This window comes from Coptis chinensis, chromosome 7, assembly GCF_015680905.1.
Source record: "Coptis chinensis isolate HL-2020 chromosome 7, ASM1568090v1, whole genome shotgun sequence".
NCBI classification, from domain to species: Eukaryota; Viridiplantae; Streptophyta; class Magnoliopsida; order Ranunculales; family Ranunculaceae; genus Coptis; species Coptis chinensis.
This window is the reverse complement of record NC_141462.1, coordinates 51,490,727-51,514,407: the sequence shown is the minus strand read 5'-3', so window position 1 is coordinate 51,514,407 and position 23,681 is coordinate 51,490,727. Positions and strand designations below refer to the sequence as shown.

Genomic DNA, 23,681 nt, shown 5'->3' with positions numbered 1-23,681 from the left:
CTTACGAATAGGTATTGAAATCTTTTGTTGGCGCGATGTATGGCAAACACCCTAAGTCAGTGATCACTGATGGTAACCCGACGATATGCGAGGTTGTGAGATCTACTTTCCCAAATTCGAAACACCGCTTGTGCTCTTGGCATATTATGAAAAATTGCCTCAACAATATCAACATCGTTGGATTTTCAAAAGATTTTTGCGCTATTATGTTTATAAAGTGCTCATCTAATGAGTTCGAAGAAAGGTGGGAAACGCTCGTGAAGAAATTCCAAGTCAGTAATAGGAAATGGGTGAACCTGATATACCAGAAAAAAAATATGTGAGCAGAAGCATATCTCTATGGTAAGTTCTTTGCTGGTTGCAGAACCACCCAACGTTACGCGAGAGTATAAACTCTGTAATCCGGCTTCATGTGAAAGCTAGAATGCAGTTATTTGAGCTATTTGGAAAAATGGAAGTGATAGTTGCAAATATCCGGCACCGAGAGCATGAGAAAGAGGTGATGACAACAGTAACCAAACCAGTCATTCATACCCACTTGAACGAATATGCAAATCTGGCTGCATCTATCTATACTCGAGCTGCTTTTGGTTATTTTAAGAACCAATTAAATGAGGAAGTGATGTACACTGCAAATAGTAAAAAAGATGTGGGTGACAATATTCATGTGTACACCAAGAGTCGCCATTTTAACAGGCTGAAAAAGTCGATTGTGAGATACAATGTTGTATTGCAGGACGCTAGCTATTCATGTGGGCTATATGAGTCGCATGGATTTCTATGTAGACATATCATTTTAGTTTACAAACATGAGGACGTTCGTGTGATACATTAGGGCTGCTTTTTAAGGAGATGGACACAGGTTGCTAAATTGGTTGTTCCATTAGGTGATCCCAACTTTTCTGACTGAGCGGCCTCTGTTATACGTTTCAGTTATCTTACAACCAAATGTAATGAGATATGTTCATGGGCCTCCCAAACAGCCAAAAGCACATAAGCTTTCAAAGTTTTTTTAGGTTCTTTTTCTAGAAAGAATCTAACTCCATCTGCTTCTGAAGGCAGTCTACCAAAAAATCCAATAATCGTTGAGACTTCACCAGCTTATGAAGACAGCCCACATGTTCCTTTTGAGATGCCTTTTACTCCGCCTAAAACCACACATCGGCAATCGGTTAATGATCCCCTAAATGTAAAATCCAAAGGTCGACCGCAAAATCCTAGCAGATTTCAAGGTCACAATGAGACCAAAAAGAATAAGTGTGGCCATTGTGGTCAGACTGGTCACACAAAGCCCACATTCACACTTTTGCATCCGAAAGACGGAGGTAAATTTTATTTACCTTTGCGATATTTTCTTTGGTTTGCTCCCAACTTTCTAATGTCTATATTTCCAATTGTATTTTTTTATTAGTTGTTGATTCTACTTTATTTAGGCAACATTTTTCGTTGTGTTGCACTATTTTATAGGCCCAAGTATTAACTGCAACTATGTTGAACACATTGCTCGAGTTGCCGACGTACGGGAGGAAGATGACGAGTTGAACAGAGATACATGGTGTAAGTTGAAAGTTTGACGTTATGAATTTCATTTTTGTATAGACATGTGGATAACGTGCATTGATAAGAGTGTTCGTTTATATTTTAGTTACATCAAAAGATATTATTACAAGGTGTGTGAAGACATATAAGAACATGCATGCATGTGCATCTCACTTTTAGAGTGTTTTTTGAAATTTCCTCTTCAAGCACATGACATTTTATTTCTTGCATGTGTATTAGTAAGTAATGTTGTTTGTTTTGTGGGCGTAGTGAGATTGGATAAAGGAACACCAGGATCTCAAAGGTACAAGTGTAGCAACTGCCAATCTACGGAGCACACAAAGCATAGGTGTCCACATCCGCATAAACACAATGGTGAGCAAGGTACGACAAATTTTTTGGTTTCACACTTGTTTAACTTATATGGTGATGACATTATAGTGTAAACTTAGATTGTACTATTGGCGCAACTATTTATTGCCTATTTTTATTTTCTGTTGAACTTACAGGATTTTGTGGTGGTGATGTTCCTAGTGGTGAAGTTGGTCAGGTTCCTATTGGTGATGTTCCAGGTTATGATATTGGGTACAACACTCCAGAAAAATTCAATGTTGACAAGTTTTATAGTGAGGATGGGTGGGTGTTTTTCCACATGACAAATATTTGATGTAAGGGAAAGAGATGTGCAACTGAACAATGTAGAGTATTTGTGTTATTTGAAGCACTTGTTGCTAAGCTTCTCATAAGATTTAGCGATTATTTTGTTTTCAATAGTTAAAGCAATTATTACAACGGTCTTCATTTGTAACATTATCTAGCATCTGTGGTTTTATTTTGGCTTCATGAATCGGATAGATATTATGATTTTGTTTATTATAGTCCAAGAACTTCACTGATGTTGGAACCTGTCAGTGCATGAGTCATTTGATATGATAAAAGTTCTGCATAACACAGCTTATGTGGTATAATGTTTGGGGAGGGATACACCCACTCCAAATCTTGCCCACACACTCCTCCCCCATCTGAAGGTTCCAATTAAACACAACTAATGTTTTGGTTTCGACAACCCAGACAGGTCACACAAAAGCCTCAAAAATGATTTCGGCAGATCGTTTCCAGAGAGTTTTGGCCTTATCGACTGATGCAGACTGTAGGTATCCCTCCACGACTACTTCATACCATTGTCATATAGACCTGGACGACCCCAGAAAATCGTTTAGGTTTACACCCGAACGACCCAGCCATGTTGATCCAATATATTTTCCCAGACCCAGTCATGCCGATCATTTAGTTTGGGCCTAAAGCCCACAATGCGAATGTAAAACCCCCAATTTGTTCTTTTCTCTTTCTTTCTCTTAGCAGAACCAAACTTCCAATAACAAATTGAAATAAGAACTTGCAAATCCACTACAGAAGATGAAGAAGAAAACAACCAAGAGTAAAAAACCATCAACTACCAAATTAACACCTATAAAAGCACTGGATCATGAGAAGAAGAGAAAAAAATGAGGAAAATGTCAATTTTTAGTCAATGGGGAGGGGGAGAAAAAAGCAATGCCCGGGAGATAAGGTAATTATGGATTTTTAAGCTTGGGCATTTGAGTTTTTGAGTATTTACAGATTTTGATGAATGTCCATATTGAGTAGTTTGATGTGTAGTGTTGGGGTCCCAATCTTAATATGAATCATTTAGATTTTAGAGTACAATTCACGTTGAGGTAGCTCTAAGATTGTGTTGATTGGTCTTCTCAATGTATAATGAAATGAATATTGCATTGTCAATGAAGATGACATCAATCATGTCATTTATTGTATTTGAAGTGATGAGGAATATTGCGTTGTCAATCAAGATGAAATCAATTTGTTTGTGTAGTATTTGAAGTGATGTCGATCTCATTTGGCTTCACTTTTCAATGATGTGAAGCTCAGTTGGCATCACTTTTGCAATGATGTTACAAATTGATGATTTAACATACATTCCTTAAATCATAATGCTATTAAAGGTGTTTCCTATAGTTATTTGGACTTATTTTTTCATGCATAATCTACAGGAAACACAGTTAACAGCTAATAAGAAGAGGAAAAGGAAGTGGTAGTTCAAGGAGGGGATGAAGATAAGAAGAAAAAGAAGGAAGAGAAGGTAGTGGATGAAGATAAGAAAGAAATGAAATTTGTGCCTTTTCGCTCAAGCTTCTTGCTAATTTTTAATCTTGCCAATAAACTCCATGAGTCAAAAGCTGGTGTTGATTTCAATGATCTAATGGGTAGAACACCATTTGGTCACATTTTTAGAGTGTTTTTTGATGATTTGTTGGACAAACAAATGTTGGTAAAAAAAACAAGCATCATAGTGGATATTATTAAAACTTACAATGAAAGGGAAAAAGCATTTAAGTTAGGAGATGTGTTTATCAAATTAACAGCTGAAGATGTTTCTAGAGTGTTTGGTATGCAAATGAATGGGAGTCATGTGGCTACGAACGTTTGTGCAGACGAGTTGAGTAAAATAGGGTTTCTGACTCGTCACTTTGGCGGGGAAAAGAACTTGTCCAAGGAATTGATTGTAAATGCTATTTATAAATTGGTGAATTCATGGAATGGCAAGCAGGATGAAGAGGACTTCATCAAACTTGTTTCATTATACATGATCAACACTGTTCTCTTTCCAACACCATTAAGAACATAGTGGTGGTTTTTGAAGTACTTAGAGAGTGTCAAAATGATGAATGAAGTATCCTGGCCAAAAGTGATACATCAATACTTTATGTGTCGAATGAAAAAGTACTACTATGAACCTACAAAAGTGAAATCTTGTGCAGTTCTTCTTTTGGTAAGTTACAATCTCAATTCACTTTAGTTTGTTGATTGTCATTTTATAATTAATTTCATTTTTGACATGTTTACTAATTTTGCTTTTGGTTGCTCTTCATATCAGTACTGGTTGTGCGATCACGTCAATTTGGTTGAAGCAATGCCAAATAGACCTTGTGATTATGTACCTTCGTTCACAAGATGGAATATTGTAACACTCAGCAAAATGCTTCATACCCAGTCCTTGTCAAATTTAAGCGTGGACAAGGTGAGCAAATGTATTAGAATTTCAAGTTATTCCCTTCCCCCTATATGATGTCTTCTTCGAAATTTCGATGTTATCAAAATTTCATTCCAATTATGGAAGTATTTTCACTATCTGGAACTCTATTGCAATGTCAAGTTCATTTGACATTGATTTTTTATCACTTGTGAAGTTCAGCTTCTTTCCAATGTCAAATGAACTTGACATTGATTGTTTCCAATGTCAAATACATTTGACACTAGTGTGTTTCCAATGTAATTTTTGTCCAGACAAATATTTTCAATGTCAAATGAACTTTACATTGCATTCTTACTGTGTGAACTTATTATCGGTGTTTTCAGGTGACTGCCAAAATCAAATTTAAGGAAGTGGAGCTTGTTACATTGACAAGTGATAAGATTCCAACAGAAGAGGACTTAAGGGGAAGGTGTATTAAGTTTGAAGAAGAAAATCAAAGCCTACAGGCAGAGAATGAAACCTTGAAGGCCAAATTAAAAGAAAGAGAAAAAGAAATTGAAAGATGTTGGTGTAGAAGCTCTCAATTTATAAGTATGAAGAAGGATGAGGAGGAGGGTAAGAAGGAGAGCTAGGAGGATGCTAAAGAAGAGTCCAAGAGGGAGTCTGGGGTGGAAACTGAAAATGAGATGTCACCTTTTAGAGATAATGAACAAGAATGAGAGAGAGGGAAAACAGAGAGTGGTTATAGTAATATGTGTTGACAATTGTCCGACTACAACAAAGCTTGGTGAAAAGCTACTTTCAGTAGAATCTTCAGCAACGTTTCGATGTCTTGATTCTCAAAAACAGCTAGTGGTTGGGAGGTTTTTCAAGTCTACACGTGTAAAGTATGTAAAATCTAAGTGAATCTGAAAACCTTTTATGATGCCAAGTTCATTTGACTTTAAAGAAAGCGTAGTTGTATGTATTTGCAATGACAATTGAAATTGTCGTCACCAAGATGTATATGTTATTGTATTAACTTGTTTACGTAATGTATGTGTTTCATTGCAGCACCGTTGCTTTGGATGGAGACACAATTCAAGAAACAGTAAACAGCTGGAAGAATTGATGCTTAACAGATTTGTTAATGGCCAGGCAAGCTATGCACACATTTTTTTCTCATATATCATCGATAAAAATTAAATTGACTTACTTCTGGGATGCACTATGCAGGTATTAAATTGGTATCCTCGAGAGATAGAGAAGATAATTGATAGTGGTCGTAAGCCTCAGAAAAGAGCACTTAGCCATTACTTTGACACTATGACTTTCGTATGTTCGAAACCTAGGGTTATATAATACACAATGTTGCATACTATTGGTATATCTTATTCCTTATCTCATCATACTTATTATTAATATTTTTTTACAAACTGCTGTGATTTGTGCAAACACCTTGAGAAGGTTTTATTGATTGATCCACTGTATTAACTTCACAAAGATGTTCAAAATCTATTCTTTCCTATAAATAGTGGCAAAACAGTCAAACAAAATGGGGGATACCATTGGCCGCTCCTACATTATAACATGATGGATAACGTATGGACACACTTTGATTCAATGAACACAAGAAATCCCCTCACATCCATTCCCTATAGGAATGCCAGGAAAATAGTGAGTTACTAAACTTGAGTTTGTGCACTTGCATGTGAAACTGTTTTTTTGTCAATTTTAATTTGTACTTGTTAGAGTATTTGTAATATCTTCTATAAATCTTCTATAATGGCAACACAAATGGAATGTGTATGTACAATTTTAAATGAACACAATGCGCAGAAGAAAAGCAAGAAGCCCCTTGTAAAGGCTAACAATATGGAAATTGGAAAGTGCCCTCAACAACAACTAGATTCGTAAGTACTTCAAGCCTAGTTCTTTTGTGATAATGTTTGTCTAACACTAGAAATGTGACGCGAGATTTAATACTTCTTTTGTTTAATATTTAGGGTGGACTGCGGACTATATGTGTGCAAATTCATGGAGTGGAAGGCACGTTCCGTTGATGCCTTCCCGAAATTACAAGAAAACGCGATGGTTGTTTTCAAGGGGGAGTTAGTGTACAAATTATTAACAGATGAACCATACTCTTGGAAAGCAGAATAGATGCAAGATCCCCGAAAAGCTAACAACTGAGGATGATATGGATTTGATTGTGGATGCTTGGGTTTTTCATTAGGTTGGAATGAAGTATGTGGATTTCATTAGATTTAGGGCTCGAGTTGGTCTTGTTTCATTATGTTAGCCCTTGTTTTGTTATTGTATTTGCATGAGCTGCTTGTTTGAAGAATGGACTAGTTGTATTAGCTTATAATAAGATTTTTATGAAATAAAATACTTGCCTTGTTTCCTTTCCCTTTTTAAATGGCGTCTGTTAATTTGACTTCATTTTATTTTTGGAATGTTGATATGATGGTTGAAAGCAGTTCTGAATATCACACTTCATGTCGTAATTATTTGCAATATGAGACTATGTGACATTGTGAATTGACAATGACAAATTCGTTTAACATCGCAACCAGTAAAGATATCGGCTTCCATTCGATGCGGTGGAGTCGAGCTACTTCTTTTTGGTCCGATGTGTGCAGATGAATTTGGTCCTAACCATGTGCGCATATCATGAAAGATTTAAATTCCAGACGAATTTGCTCCTAACGATGTGTGCAGATCGTGAGAGATTCTAAATTCCAAAGGAATTTGCTCATAACGATGTCATGGAGTTGTCCAAGCTGCATGTGTATGATGTCACAGAGTTGTCCAAGCGGCATATGGACGATGTGAGAGACTTAAATTCTAGACGAATTTGGTCCTAACAATGTGTGCAGATCATGAGAGATTCTAAATTCCAGACGAATTTGCTCCTAACGATGTCACATAGTCATCCAAGCTGCATGTGTACGATGTCACAGAGTCGTCCAAATGGCATGTGGACGATGTGCGTAGATCGTGAGAGATTTAAAATTCCAGACAAATTTACTCCTAACAATGTGTGCAGATCGTGTGAGATTTAAAATTCCATATGAATTTGCTCCTAACAATGTGTGCAGATTGTGGGAGATTTAAACTTCCAGACGAATTGGCCCCTAATGATGACATGGAGTCAGCCAAGCTGCATATGGACGATTTCATGGAGTCGTTGAAGGGGCATGTGGACGATGTCAGAAGGTCGTTCAGGCAAGTGACATTGCAAAATCACAATGTGAAACTCATTTGACATCCCAACCAACTATCCATCCAGGCCTTTGGCATTGCCAATTTCATAATGTCAAAAACTCATTGAACATCCCAACCAACAAACCATGAATAAATCAGAGTTTAAAATCGTTCACAAGTCATGAATATGAAAGTTGGTAATCTGAGTAGTTAAATAATAGCATTGTATCCCATAAACAAACAAAACAAAGCATCACAAGTCAAGTTACATTATATATCTCACAAATGCAATTTTCCAAAAAAACAACACTACGATATTTCATTGTTGTGTTAAGGCTAATTACAAAATTTACAAAAAGCTTAAGTCTTCAAGTTTCAACGTCTCCAAACTATCGAGGCAACAAAAATTTTGTGCAAACTTCTTGAAGCATACGTTCTCCATATCATCTATGGGCGCAGTTTGTTTAGTTTCAACATTACCATTGAGACGGCAATATGTTGCCATGAATAAGGCATATCCTCCTGCAAGTTCATATACAAATCCGCGTGGTTAGTCAAAATGAAGATGTAAGGTAGCCAAACTATAGATAAGTAATTCGACGATGAGAAAGATACTAGAATGTGTGAGATAGTTACCTGTTCAAACCACTGTACCAACTTTTCCTCGTCCCAAAGCTCCATGAATTTCATCATGAACACCCCACAGTCGAAACTATAGAGATAAAGATCCCTAATTACTCTACTTTCTCATAAGATTGCACTAAACTAAAATTTGAAACTATAAGATGGCCATAAGATAAGTTATATACCCATTGTATTGTTGTGTCACATCTTGACATTTCTCAATAACCCAGTCTTTCACAGCACACTTTTTGGCATATTCATCTCCAATAACAGACAAAGTGAAGTGCATTTTGGTAACCTAAGAAAACACAAAACTCCGTTATAGTTTTAAAACATCAAACGTGGACTGTATATTCTCAAATGATCACGAAAGTAGACAAAACAAAACAAACCATAAACTTCATCGACTCCATCCCTCCATAAATGTTGGATGCACTACTTGCAAGAGAGTCCAATATCATAACTTTGCGAGCACTAGGATCTAAGACATATAGCCACCAGTGATTACCATCGACGACAGGCACAAACCACTACACAACCACAATCAAAAGTAGTTCAAGGTTGCACTTTCCAGTTAGGAATTGCCTTATAAAACCATGAGTCATTGTAGAATTATCTTACCCTTCGATATTCGCAGATATCATTGTCCAAGTGAATTGCACAAGCCGTGGAAGTTAGTTGCACCTCATTATTGCTTTTGTCCTACAAAAAACCAACATTGGATACTAAAAAGGTACATCTTATGAATAAAATTATGTTAGCCTTTTATTATAGCACAAAACAGCCTAACGCTTCATACCTTTCTCGCACCCATTAGCATTGGGTAGTAATAGTGCCTATTGTTGTTCCTAGGCATGATGTTTTGCTCTGCGTTTAAGTGCGCGCACCAAGCAAAGACAATCTACACCAAATATAACAAGTAGCAAGGTAAATTATTTTGTAATCCCAAAAAACATTAGTAGTTTCTAATTTCAGCACATCACAACGATTAAAAGATCGTAACATACAAAGCTAGATACTCTGCAGTTTCCAAGTAAGCATTTAAATGTGGATATGTTCTCCGACCATCGGTTGAAGTCCACAATAAAGTCCCTACACCAAAGAAAAGTAATTCAGTATGGGTTGGATGAAGTTCTACTGAAATAAAGAATGTACAAAAGCCAAGACCGTTTACCCGACTTTTCCAAAACGAGAGTATATATAGCGGAATACAGTTGCTTCCTCCCGTGTTAGCATTACATGAGGTTGTACCCACTCTACCTCCACATCTTTAAATGGATAATCTTCTTGCTCATTGTCCGATTCAATCTAGAAAGTGAATAAATTATAATCATAAGGTGCTATTAAGGTAAAAATACATTGGAAACTCACACAATTACCTCTTTTATTATCTTCCTCTTTGCAAATGGAGTGTCCGGTGAAGGGAAGAGATTGCATCTTCTCACAAGGGGAGGTGTCTTAAAGACATCTCTTTTGTAGGTCTCGACATTGATTATCTCAATGCCTTCGTCCACCTCTTTCACTATGGGTTTCTTCCATTCAGAAAACAGCCTAGTTAGTGTTGTAACACTTTCCTTCAGTTCAGCTAGCGCCGATTCGAAAGCCGATTTCATAAAATTCACATCCAGTTTCAAAAGCTCCAACTCCACTTGAAGCAAATTCACCTGTTCATAAATGTTGTAGTTTTTACTAGGTACTCAGTGGTGTTGTGCACAGTAGAAAACAAGTCCATATAAAACAGCTACCAATATAATATATGAATATCAAAACATATGTGCATGTGTTCAACACAAGTATCAAAGAAGCAAGCTAAACACAAACACACCAAGTATTCTAGTTCTAAAATAATTTTTATTAGTCCAAGCGAATTGCTTTTACCATTACAATTATGTGCTCAACACAATGTTCAAAGAAGCAAGCTAGACACAAACACACCAAGTCTTCTAGTTGTCAAACATGTGTGGACAACATGCCAATAATCAAAGAGGTTGTACAGACTATATAACTGTTAATGATTTCAACTTAGTAACAAATATGTAATTTGAGGTGATTTAATACTAATATGCAACAACATATGACATATGCAAATCTGATCCAAGTTAAGAATAAGAATAAGAATATTAAGCCATAAGAATATGCAACTCGGGTGGTTTTTTTACTTTTTAATAGTAGTATCTTGTAACATATGTTATATTCATAGATATGAACAACCATGAACACAAACCATGTAAAGTGAGCACTAAGTTTTGCGTTGATTCACAATCATTTTCACTTATTGTTTAAGCATTAGTAGTTTAGTCAACAAGTAAAGCAAATTTGTATAATTAAAACATGGTCTCCTTAATTACCTTTCCTTGTAAGAACTATGTTTGCTTAGGAACTATGAAGACCTTGAAAATGTTAGAGTGGTTTCTCTCTTAAAAACTAGCCCTTGTTTCTTTCTCTTAGTTTGTAATGAGAGCTTGAGAGTGGATAGAGAAATAGATGAGAGTGCTGGAGAGAAGTGGTTATTATAACAACAAGAGCATATTGATCCATATTGCTGATGTCGGCCTTGTTTGCTGAGGGAGTAATCATTACCAACACATAATGTATAGTAGTGTTAAACAGGGCAGAACAGAGAGAAAGTAAGGCGTGAAGAATAAAGTTGACTGAGCCCATGCATAGGCCCCAACACTAAACCAAATTCAAGGCTCCGTTCTCCTTATAAAAGCCCACTATAATTTCGAATTAATGTGTTAATTCACTTTTGTTATTGATACTGGTCTCCCGACCATAGTTAGCAATTCGGCGAATAATTTGTGAATAATTTGCGAATTTATCATTTAATTTGGAAAATGTTTAAAAAGTTTGTATTTTTCAATGAAACGGAATTATTCGTTAATTCGGCAAGGAATCATTACTTCTGGAATAATTAACTCGGCATTGATTCCATAGTTAGCAATTCGGCGAATAATGCGAATTTGCAAATTATTCGCGAATTTATTGTATTTTTACTATAAGTCTACTGTTGTTCAGTCTTTTGTGTGTATACGATGTCTAAATTGTAAACACGCTCAAACGCAATTCATTCAAGTACCTTACTCACATGCACGTTGCAAAACACTAAACCAAATTCAACACTATATCATAATCATGCTGTCTCTAACCTGTTTTGGGTTCATAGACAAACCCAAAACGGGTTAGGTCGACGATCCCTAACAACACGCACCTGTCAACACTAAATCATCTCATAAAACCACAAATTCTAATCGAAGCTTGAATTTTATTCGAATACTTTCTGTATCAAATTTTTTCCGCATTACGAATTGCTCACTATGCTCCCGGCACACGCGATGCGTGTATTTCTTTCACACTTGTTTGGTGTCCATTGTTTTTGAGATTCAAAACCTACTGCTTATAATAACTTCTTAATCATTTGTTCCAAAAAAAGTCTTTATGTATTTTTGGTATTTAGCATCTTTAAAATTAAATTAAGAGGAGCCTAAATTAAAATTTCAATTAGAACAACTAACTATTGAAGTAGGAGCCTTGAAGTAGTGAGTGTACTTGTAAGTTTTTATCAGTCTAGTGAACGTACTTTGGCATCCTTGTAAGTAATTTAATTGTGACTCAATGAACTTATTATTTTCTTTTCAATTGAGTGATTATGTCTGTAAAGGTTCGTATTAGTCACGACCTTACAACTCCAGGGAATTGGAGAAGATGGAGGTTTAGTGTTGACTTGACTGAGCTCGCGTTATGTACGAGCTGCCTACGTATCCAGTTCTCTGATAAACTGGAATCAAGTTTTATGTAGTTCCTCTTGATTGGCCCTTTGAATAGAAAATGGAGATTGATCGTGGAGAACAAATAATGCTCTTGGAGAGTGGAGAAGATGGAGAGTCGAGATGATCTCCTCCCCTTCTTCTGTTAGTTCCCTCATCATTTATAGCATGTGACATTTGGTCAATGTGGCTCTTGAATGAGCTTAAATATGAATGTTAATAAAGTACATGGCTGCTATTACATAATTGCTGTAATGATTGGCCTTCCGTCTTTGAGCGTTGCAAGACCTGGCTGCTGTTATAAAATACGTGTATTTTCCACAAGGACATCAACAATAGAATTTCATGAAATATGTCATTTGATTTCGAAATCTCAAAATTGATGTAATTTCACTAAATTATTATGGCTTGTAGTCTTGGTAAATCGGAGCACTAATTATGAGGCCAATGAGGCCACTCCCCACTCCCCACTTATTATGACTTCACTACTTTAGCTTTGACTCTGACTATAGGTTAGTTCAGCAGGTACGATGGCTTCTTACATGTGGCCACTCATACCACTCATACATTGGCTTCTGTATTGGTTTTGGGCTTTGATTGACTGCAGTAGGTAAAACACTGTTTGCCTCTAAAACCCTTTCTTTTTCTTTCTCTGCAAGAACCCTAAGCCCCAATAACTGAAACAAGGAACAAAGCCCTGAACAACAAATGCTCTCTCTTTCTCTCTCAGGTAGCACAATCATTTCTTGAATTCCTAATCTATTTTAATGGAGGTGTAATAGCAATACTAGCTAGAGTTGCTTGTTGAATTGTTAAGAAGCTCTTTAATTGTTTGTTGTTAAAGAAGAAAACAATGTGCTGATTTTTTTTTTTAATTATTAAAATTAAAATTAATTTAGAAATAGTGAACTTGTGTTGATTGAAACAAGGACCAAAAAACCCTAAATTATTGTCGCAAGAGAACCATGTGGTGTTGATTGACTCTTAATTATATGTAAATTGAATTTTTTACAAAACTATGCTACCTAGTTGGAAGACTTGTTTTCCTACCACATAACTATGGAGATAAGGGTTTGGAGGTTGTTGGATTATAGATGTATATGAGTGATTGGTATGTAATTACTGCCAAGTGCATTTAAAGTTATGTCTAGTCATATAATCACTTGCATATATGTAAAGTTATGTCCAGTCATATATGTAAACTGTAGATTAAGCATCATTTTTAGCTTCATTTAGAACTTGCTAAAAGCAGAAGTAGTTTTGGTAATTGCAAACTTAGAAGCCAAAGAGTCAGGAGTAAGATTGGTATTACCTATCCATATTCCATAATTCCGAATTGTAGATTTCACAGATCAACTTTTCTATAGCTTTTATTTTGAGAATTACGTTGATGAATTGCTCTATACCTAACAAAAATATCCAACTTCTTGTATCAAATAATTTCTCTTTTGGCCTATGTCTGGTTTGTTGGCACTTGGTATTTCATTGGTTTCACATAGAACAATGTCGTAGGAAAAAAGAGACTTGACCTTGAGTTCTATATTGGTATATTCAGTTTTCATAGAGTTAAAACTCTCAATACAGTTCATTAATTGTTAATGCTATAAAACTGTGGAATGGAATTCTTGAAAGAGACAAGAGTCTAGTAGTGAGGGAGAGATGTGGACATCGACATGTAGTGAGGGAGAGGTGGAGTTCACAAATTGCATATTGACATGTAGTGAGGGAGAGATGTGGACTTTCTTTATGTTTTATCCTTTTCATTTTGAGTTGTTGTTGGAAGCGAAACTTAAGTTTGATAGGGTTATATACTAAAAGCATTACTTTTGTATTAACTCTAATTCTTTATATTTTAAAAGAAAATCATATGGGCAAATGTTATGCATATTATATATGTTATTAGTTATATGCATGTGTCTAATACTTTATATTGTAGATGATATGGTGTGTGGTGACACACAGAACATCATATCATCAATACCTTATAAAATATAAGTAAACGTTCACAACCTAAATGGATTTGGACAAACCATTGGTATGGTTGTAATATAATCTGGTATTAGTCTATTTTGACTATAGGATTATACTAGTACACTTTGTGTGTATTGAACAGGACCAAGTGAGGTTGTTTCTCTTTATATTGACTATATAAGAGAACAAACACCTCTATTATTATGGATGTTTGTCCTCTTAATCCGGATATAATAACGGGCACTTATGTGCATTATACATTGCTTTAAATCATCAATGAGTGAGATTCATTTGTGAATCAACAAACTCGATGGATTGGATAATGACATTGTATGTAAGGTGTGCTGTTGATTATAGAAGGAATCCGTGACCCGCAGGAAGTCGGGTTGATGATGTCCCATTGAGGAGCTCAAAAAGATTGTCATGTAAACCCTGCAGGTGGATTTATTCTGATATGACAATAAGGTTGAGTGGTACTACTCAAGGACATAAGAAGTTGATTAATGTAGTTGTCAGTAACTTGACTTAATCAACGGACATTCGATATCTTAAACACGGGGAGATCCACAAACATATAATATGGAGCCCATAAACGCTGACACGTAATTTAGGATTAGGGCGGTAGTGCAACAATGGCCTTTAATGGAATAAGGCATTTGTTGACGGACTTGGGTCGTGTGTTCTGGGCGAACATGGGAAGCCCAAGCCCGTCAGGAGGCCAACCATAATTTTTCCTCATGGTCCCTATTGTAGCCTATAAAAACAAACCCTTCTCTCCTGGCCGAAATTCACTATTTATTGGTTGAAAAAGAGAGGCAAGAAAAGATAGATCCAAAATTAGTTCTAGCTTTGTGAGAAAGAAGGGGGTTGGTAAATCGTTGCCTACATAACGTCCAATCTATTGAAAGAAATACAACAGAAGATCAAGTGGTGGTTGCTAATTTCATAGCTATTGGATTCTCAGAGTTATCTTAGCCGATTCTAAAGGTAAATTTCTAACCAAACCGTGACACCCCTTATTCCGCTGTGCATGGGTGTTTCGCAGTTCGTAGTAAATCATTCGGCGAAACCATAACGGTTTCTACAAAGTTTTCTATGGATCAAGAGAAGCTTATAGCTATATTCAACAAGCTTATTTCTCCTGTTGACTTTGCAAAGTAAAAAAATGAGTGAAAATTATGTGTTCCAATTTCCCACCCCTTCTTTGCTTATATAGAGTTAGATATCTAACATATTCATTTTTAGAAATTACTAATCTTTGTTTGTATTCCATGTTTACCTCATGCAGACAAAGGCGAATTTTGATAAGGAGTGCCAAATCTATACACCGCCATTCACAGTTTTCTGGTGGAGACCAGGTCGCGATGCAAGGTACAAAAAAATGGAGATTTGTCAAAGGTGTTGTAAACTTAAAAATGTGTGCCAAGTTTGCCTCTTGGATATAGAGTATGGATGACCAGTACAGGTTCGAGACACTGCACTTGCTATCAATTCCAATGATTCCATTCTGAGGGAGTACTTTGCAGAGGAACATGATCGCAGGCTACAGCTGGCATTGACTACGAATCCTCATTCGGTAAAGCGCGCCCAAATGACACCATATATGTGCAGTTTTGATGTTCGAGGGGAATGCACAAGAGGTGTTGAATGCCCTTATCGGCTTGAAATGCCCATTACTGGGGAGTTATCTCATAAAAATATCAAGGATCATTACTATGGGTATGTGTGTTTGTTGGTTACCTGTTTTACTTCCAATTAATCTTATTTCAAGGTAATCGTTTTTACCTTGAAATAACGATGCTTAATCCCATAATCTAATGCCTGTTTACAGTATACACACGTATCTACAACTTTCGTGTTTTGTAAAAACCATACCCATAAATGGTTTTAAATTGAATAATATTTGAAATTTTTCTAAAAACTACTTTAAATACATCTCATAAATTATACGTACTTCCAAGTCTTGGTTTATGTTTGGTTTGATAGTTTAAGATAATTGTGCTTTGGATTTCTGTGAAGTTGATTTAAAAGTAGGCTCCCTTAAAAGTATTGTTGAAGAAAGCTAAGACTAAAAAGAAAAAGAGAAGAAATCAGAAAACAGGGCAGTTCGAAATTCTTTTCGACGGAATTGAACCAAAGCTCGGGGGCTCTATATCTATTGTAGGAGATGGGAATTTTCTATTTTAGGTGAGTAATCTGACTTTGTTATTATCATGTTTCTTGTATTCTTACGTTCTCATCGAACCATAGAATTTAAGGTTAAAAGGATTCTTGTAGTTCCAATTATATTTTAGATTATTTGACCTTCAGGAGTTCAGGTTCATTGATATATAGATTTATGAAATGGAGTTTTGAGAAGTATTAGGTAGAGTTCGGTTCTTAGGAATCTTGGATTTTTGTGTGCTGAAATTGAATGTTAAACGAATAGTGTAAGCTATACAAATTTTTTTATATCATCACTTCTTGGAGCATATGGTAGCTATGACATCTATTTATTTTGATACATTAAACTAAGGCTAAACTAATGATATATAGTTGATTTGTTTGCCGTTTCAATCATTTCTCATAGACACCAAATATTCTTTAACATATGACTAATCTAGTGATAGAGACTACCTTGACCTGTTTGATAATAATCTAGTAATAGAGACTACCAAATATAGTTGTATTAAAGAATGTAATGCAAATCAATATCTATAGTACAAGTTACTAGTATTCTTTGAGTGTTTCTAGTTATGGTTATGGGACAACCTATAGGTCGACTCATGGATTACGTGTTTTAGTTATTCATATTAGTTGGTAGAAAAAGTACTAGGTGACTAGTTACTCTATATTAATTTTCGAGTCGTAGTTTCACTATTGTAGACTTGCTAGAATTTTAAGAAAGCTTAGCGCTAGTCTGATTTCAAGCTCAATTTTGTTTAGTTAGAGCTTGAACTAGATTTTTATCAAAACATGAAAGAGTAAGATTTGGAAGTCTACTTTCTATTCCAATTGGCCTCATTATATTCTAAGGCTCGTGGAATTAATTATGGCATCTGGAAGTTTGGGTAAAAGCTTGTTCCATAGATATAGATAAATATCTGTCACAGTGATACATCACATTAGAAATGATTTAGCATCGTGACAAATATAATAAGTGAAAAATCTTAAACAGTGGTGGTCAATATTTCATTGTTAGTGCAGTCCCAAGCCAATAACCCATCGACAACCAAATCAATGTATGAAAATATTTGAAAAGGAAGTTATGATAGAGTTGGGGCAAAAAGGCAGTTTTCACCCTCGAACTTGTCAAGTTTTACCACTTACCCCCCTGAACTTCACTTCAGGCAATTTTAACCCTGGACTTGTAAAACGTATCCAGCTCCATTTTTCCAGTTCATTTCCGGCACCTGAAAAGTGATGTGGAATTATATTTTTTGATGTGACAAAATTAGAATTTGACACGTGGCAAAATTAGAAATTCCACGTCACTCCACGTCACTCTTCAGGTGCCAGAAATGTACCGGAAATATGAAGGTGGATACGTTTTACAAGTACAGGGTTAAAATTGCCTAAACTGAACTTTAGGGGGGTAAGTGGTAAAACTTGACAAGTTCGAGGGTGAAATATGCCAATTTGCCTAGAGTTGGCTATTCGGTGCATATTTAGTTATAATAATTTTTCTTCTCAAATAGAAAAAAAAAATCAATTTGAAAGGATAAATTATTATAACTGAACATCCACCGGAGGTAGCTAACTCTATCATGTCTAACTTTTCAATTATTTCCTTACGTTGTAGGTTAAGTTTGGGTAAAAGCTTGTTCCATAGATATAGATAAATATATGTCACAGTGATACATCACATTAGAAATGGTTTAACATCGTGACAAATGTAATAAGTGAAAAATCTTAAACAGTCAAATGTTAGACCAGGTCACAATGCAAGGTACAAAAAAAACAGAGAGTTGTTATTAGACGTGCTGTAAGCTTAAAAATGTGTGCCAAGTTTGCCTCTTGGATCTGCAATATGGATTACCAATACAGGTTCGCGACACTGCACTTGCTATCAATTCCAATGATTCCATTCCGAAGAGTGATGTAAACAGGGAGTACTTTGCAGAGGAACATGATCGCAGGGTATGTGGATACTGCTTTTCATCCTTTCTCTTATAGCATTTAGACTTTTAGTCTTCTAAATTTTGTTTGTAGTCTCTGTTACCTGGATACATTAAAGTTGGCTTGGCGTTCTTGTCTGAAATGTTATCTCAATGCCATGCTGGAGTCATATCGTGGTGTATCTGGGTAATGTGGGTATTAGCTGAAGCGATACATAGTAGGATGAGAAGCAGATTTATACTCGCAATAACATGTGTGTTTGCTAGGGAGTCTAGTCTAGCTGGTTTGGATACAAGGATATTAGCTCAAAGGGTATCCTTATTACTACTCATTGGTATCAAATTCTTAATTGACTAATGAATGGGACGTTTCAATTAACGCATGCACTTATATATATGCCTTAAGGTCTCAATTTTCCATATTACTGAACAAATGTAATTGGAGGTTTGGTTCTTGGTAGGACGAGGCCATTACTGAATTGGAAATTATGGTATTTACTTTCATGAGTTCTTAAAATGGAACTACAACTAGCTACTATGGTTCTTTGTTAACAGCCACTCACCACAAAATTTAGGTTTTGGATTTTGAACTCCTTACCTTTGAAAGCTGGCATTTTATTTATTTATTTTCTTAAAAAGAGTTTCAAGTTAGTCTCACATCAACTTCATGTCCTTAGTTTTAGATCCTTAAGCGGTATGCCAATATCAATGCTTAGTTAGTCAAACTATGTTTACTCTTGTTGTGGTGTTTCAATTTGGTTTTTCTCTTAAATGAGCTAGGCATTATCTGTTGACTCATTCGTTTTACATATTGTTTAATGACTAGTATTATTAATAAAAATATGACAGTGTCATTATAAATGGTTCACTCCACAGGTTTTCCTTTTCCTTTGGAGCTTATTAATTCAAATGATTATTTTACAGGCTAGAGTTGGCATTGACTACGAATCCTCATACGATAAAGCGTGCCCAAATGACACTATATTGAAACTTCAAAGAACAACACCATATTACAAAAGAAATATAGCACATGTGTGTAGTTTATATGTTCGAGGGGAATGCACAAGAGGTGTTGAATGCCCTTATCGGCATGAAATGCCCATTATTGGGGAGTTATCTCAGCAAATATCAAGGATCGTTAGTATGGGTATTTGTGTTTGTTGGTTACCTGTTTTACTTCCAATTAATCTTATTTCAAGGTAATCATTTTTGTAGTGTCAAAATACTAGTTTGCTGAAAATTAGGGTTTTTATTAAGTTTGAGCTATTTTTACTGCTAGTTAGGTTGACATTGAGACTTCGAGTTCTACACGAAAAAATAAGTTTACATATCCTAGTTTCTAAATAATCAAGTCACGTCTAATTTGGATAAATGTAGGAAAAACTATCGCATTAACAAGTTGGCTAGAAAATCTACCGTGTTATCCTTCTATGTGCATGAACTAGTTTTGGGAAATATGTCTAGTAATGAACAAAGAGTTTCTTAAACTTTTCTTGGGTGTTTTATATAGTGTTTGTAGCATACTTTTAGATGGTGGTTTTGTTTGGAACTGAAATGAATCTTAAGATAGTTTTTGAGCAATTTTGACTTATTGATTCACTGTGCATCACTAGGGATGAAACTCTATATATTAATGTGGGAGTATTTGGAACTTGTTGTACCTATTTTTTTTAGATGATCTAAGCCATTGGTTTCCTTATTTGTAAATATAATGAGATTTATACATATTGCTTTCGGATTCTCTTTATTGCTTGAGGAATTTTATGCTTGAATGTCATGGAGACTGTTTGGTTACAACTGAACCCTCTTTTGCTATTTTTGGGGGTTTCAAAAGAAAAAAAAAAAAAAAAAAAAAAAAAAAAAAAAAAAAAAAAAAAAAAAAAGACATACAAGAAAACGAGAAAGACACAAAAGAGAGCCTACAGCTTAACAGTGCTTGAGAGAAAAAGGGAGAAGAAGACAGCCACTTAACGCATCCTTAATGCGTAATCAATTTTCAAGTTCATTGGTTTATTTTTCCTACGTTTACTACCATTTTTGCTACTTCAAATTTCATGTGAGCCAACCATGTGTTTATTGATTGATTGGTAGCATTATATAGGCCTGCAACTTTTTTGAATGATGTGAATTCATTGGATTCTTGTTATAGGGTTTTCATATTCACAATTTCAAAACTGTTCTTGGTAATTTATGCATAGAAAACTTGGTTGATGTCCACGTCTACCTCATGCAGACAAAGGCAAATTTTTATAAGGAATGCAAAATCTGTACACGACCATTCACAGTGTTCAGGTGGAGACCAGGTCACGATGCAAGGTACAAAAAAATGGAGATTTATTAGATGTGTTGTAAGCTTAAAAATGTGTGCCAAGTTTGCCTCAATCGGTATTGACACTATATTGAAACTTCAAAGGACAACATCGTATCCTCATTCAGTAAAGCGCACCCAAATGACACTATATTGAAACTTCAAAGGACAACACCGTATTACAAAAGAAATATGTGCAAGCGGATCATTCGCTTTTGGTAGGGGATGGTGGTGTAAACATAATATGAGGAGTTGATTTCTATGGAATATAACATTTCTCCCTTGAACACTCATTCATGTTCTCTTCTCCGGATTTCTTTATTTGCATTTATAACTAGTGCCTGAATTGTTTAATACTTATATTTACAAGTAGGACCTTGGGGCTTTGTTTGGATTTTGTTTATGATTTGGTGTTGCTTTCATCTTTATAATGTGCAACTGATTCTAGAATTTGTTAGTTCGTACTTAGAGTGATTTGTTAGTCTACCTAGTTGCCACTACTGAATTTCATATTGTTAGCCTTTATGTTCAAGGATACTTTTGTGTTAAGTGGAGCTCTTGTTGGTTCATGTGGCACCCAATTACACAATTTAGTACTAGGTTTTGTTAATTGGACTAGTATGTTAAATGACTTAGAGCTTTTCCTTCCACTAAATCTTGCATTGAGGAGATCTGAATTAAATGTTGAATTAAATGAATGAGAAGTATACCTTGTTTTAATTTGTAGGTTATGATAGGTTTTATATTTATGAAATGTTGAAAATACTGAGGAGACTCTGTCGAAATTTTTTCCAGAAAAGTCATGCATCTTAGGTATAAAATTGTTTGAGATTTGGGGCGTGTTGTGTTTTGATTTATGAAATGTTGATTTCGACTTCCACAGTAACCAAAGCACACATCAAACTACTCAATATGGACATTCCTCTAAATAATCCAACTTCTAAGTAAACCGTGAGAAATAAAAATGAAATTACATACTACATGGAAAATCCATAAATTTTAAGAGCAAGAGGTGGGCATTCATCAAAATTCGTTCATAAATACTCAAAAATCTCCATCAAAATTTGTAAATACTCAAAAAACTCAAATGCCCCAGCTTAAAAATCCATAATGACCTTCTCTACCGGGCATTGCTTTTTTCTCCCTCTCCCCATTGACTGAAAATTAACATTTTCCTCGTTTTTTCTCTTCTCTCTATCCATTGGTTTTGTAAGTGTTGATTTCGTAGTTGATGGTTTTTTACTCTCAGTTGTTTTTTGTTTTTTGTTTTTTGTTTTTTTTTTTTTTCTGTAGTGGATTTGCAGGTTCTATAATTTTAGGTTGTTGGAAGTTTGGTTTTGCTATTAAAGCCATTTAAATTTGTCAGAAGTTGATAGAGAAGCCTAGAGAAAGAAGAAAGAAAAGAACAAAAGAACAAATTGGGAATGGGTTTAACATTCGAATTGTGGGCTTTAGGCCCAAACTCTATTTTAACACCCTGTGTGTGCGATATGCAACATAAACTCAACGTTAGGCCCAAAACTAAACTAAACTAAATTCAAACGCCAAATCAAACCCATCTCTTCTCCATCAAACCGTTATTCTTTCAAATCTCTCCAAACCAATTTCTGTTGTCCAAACCATTTTCTTTTTCTTTCTTGCTTAAACAAATGCTCTTGTCCAAACCATTTTCATGCTTCAGCAAACCAATTTTCTTGTCCGGTCAAAATAGGAGTACAATAATGAGGTAACTTAAGAGTTAACTTATTTTGCTCTAAAATAGAACAAATTGGAAGTAAGTCTGGTTGAAGCCATTTCACTCGAGCTCTCGAGTAGCATTTCTCTCCTTCTGGTCGACGCTTCAGTAAGTGAGTATTTTTCTTTCAATGTGCAATGTGTGTAAATTATAGACAAAAGATGTTAGATAATGTAAATGTGGAAATTGTTTCCATAGTCTGTATTTATAATGGATAGAAATTTGGGTTTGTATATAGTAAATAGTTGAGATGATATGATTTTTTGGTATATTAAAACTGCAATAAAGGATTGAGTTTGTTTTATGTATTAGTAGCAGTTTTGTTTTTCAAGTTTTGTTTGAGTTCTCTGTATTGGATTGTTGGTTGAATGAAGAATATTGTAAAGTTTGTATGAAATGTACGTAAATTATATTAAGTTAGTATAGAGTGTAGGTGAAGTGTTGTCATCTTTGTGCTGCATTGTTGCTTGTAATTTGCTATACTAATTTGACATTATAGATTGTGTTTCGTTGCTCGATATTGTGTTTCAATAGTCATTGCTCAATGTCATTTTGTTTTGTCGATAAAGCTTGTTTTCATATTATTAGATTGAAACTTTTGATTACTAATACTTGTTATTTATTACTATTTTTTGTAGCAATAATGGGTCCTCGATCACAGAATGTGAAGAATGTAGCAAAAAGCATCTTCACAGGAGCTAAGAAATTAATTAGTGGCGAGAGTAGTAGTTTGGGTAACCCTCTTGAGAAAAAAAGAGAAAGGGAACCTTGGCATCCATTCATAAAGGGGAGCAAAAAGTGGATGATCCTGATCTGATTAATATAGGTGTAGGTGATTTAGAGGTAGTAGAAAAAAATAAAAGAATAAAGGGCCGGCCGGGGAAAGAAAAAAGGGCTCCTATTGTAGATGAGGATGTAGATTTATATGTATATTTAGATAAGGATATAAATTTAGATAACGATGTGGATGTAGATGTAAATATGACGGAGAATGTATATGGTGGTGATAGTGAAGGGGAAGATGGTGATGGTGATGGTGATGGTGATGGTGATGGTGATGAGGAAGGGGAAGAGGAGGATGGTGAATAAGAGGGTAACGACGATGATGTCAAAGATAGGGAACAATCGGGTGACGAGGGTGAGGAGGATGACGATTCGGAAGAGGATGATGATACAAAGGAAGCGGTGGAGGAAACAGTGCAAACATCGGTGCAAGTACGTCCAATTCAAAATATTGTCAGAAAATCGAAGAAAGACAAGGAGTACCAAGTAGGCGTATATGGTGGTGGGCCTTATAGAGAGCGTGGACGTGATTATGAGCAACTTTTGTATGACTATACAGTGCACGAGGCTCGCGATGTTTGGGAGGGGTAGATAATATTAATATCATATAGTATGCACTTAGTACTTTAATTTG

The 23,681-nt window shown here is 35.4% G+C and overlaps 1 pseudogene; it reads left to right on the top strand.

The window, feature by feature from the left end:
• The first annotated feature begins 15,219 nt into the window (after nucleotides 1-15,219).
• On the top strand, nucleotides 15,220-23,638 carry LOC147487849 (zinc finger CCCH domain-containing protein 4-like; annotated as a pseudogene).
• The last annotated feature ends 43 nt before the right edge of the window (nucleotides 23,639-23,681 follow it).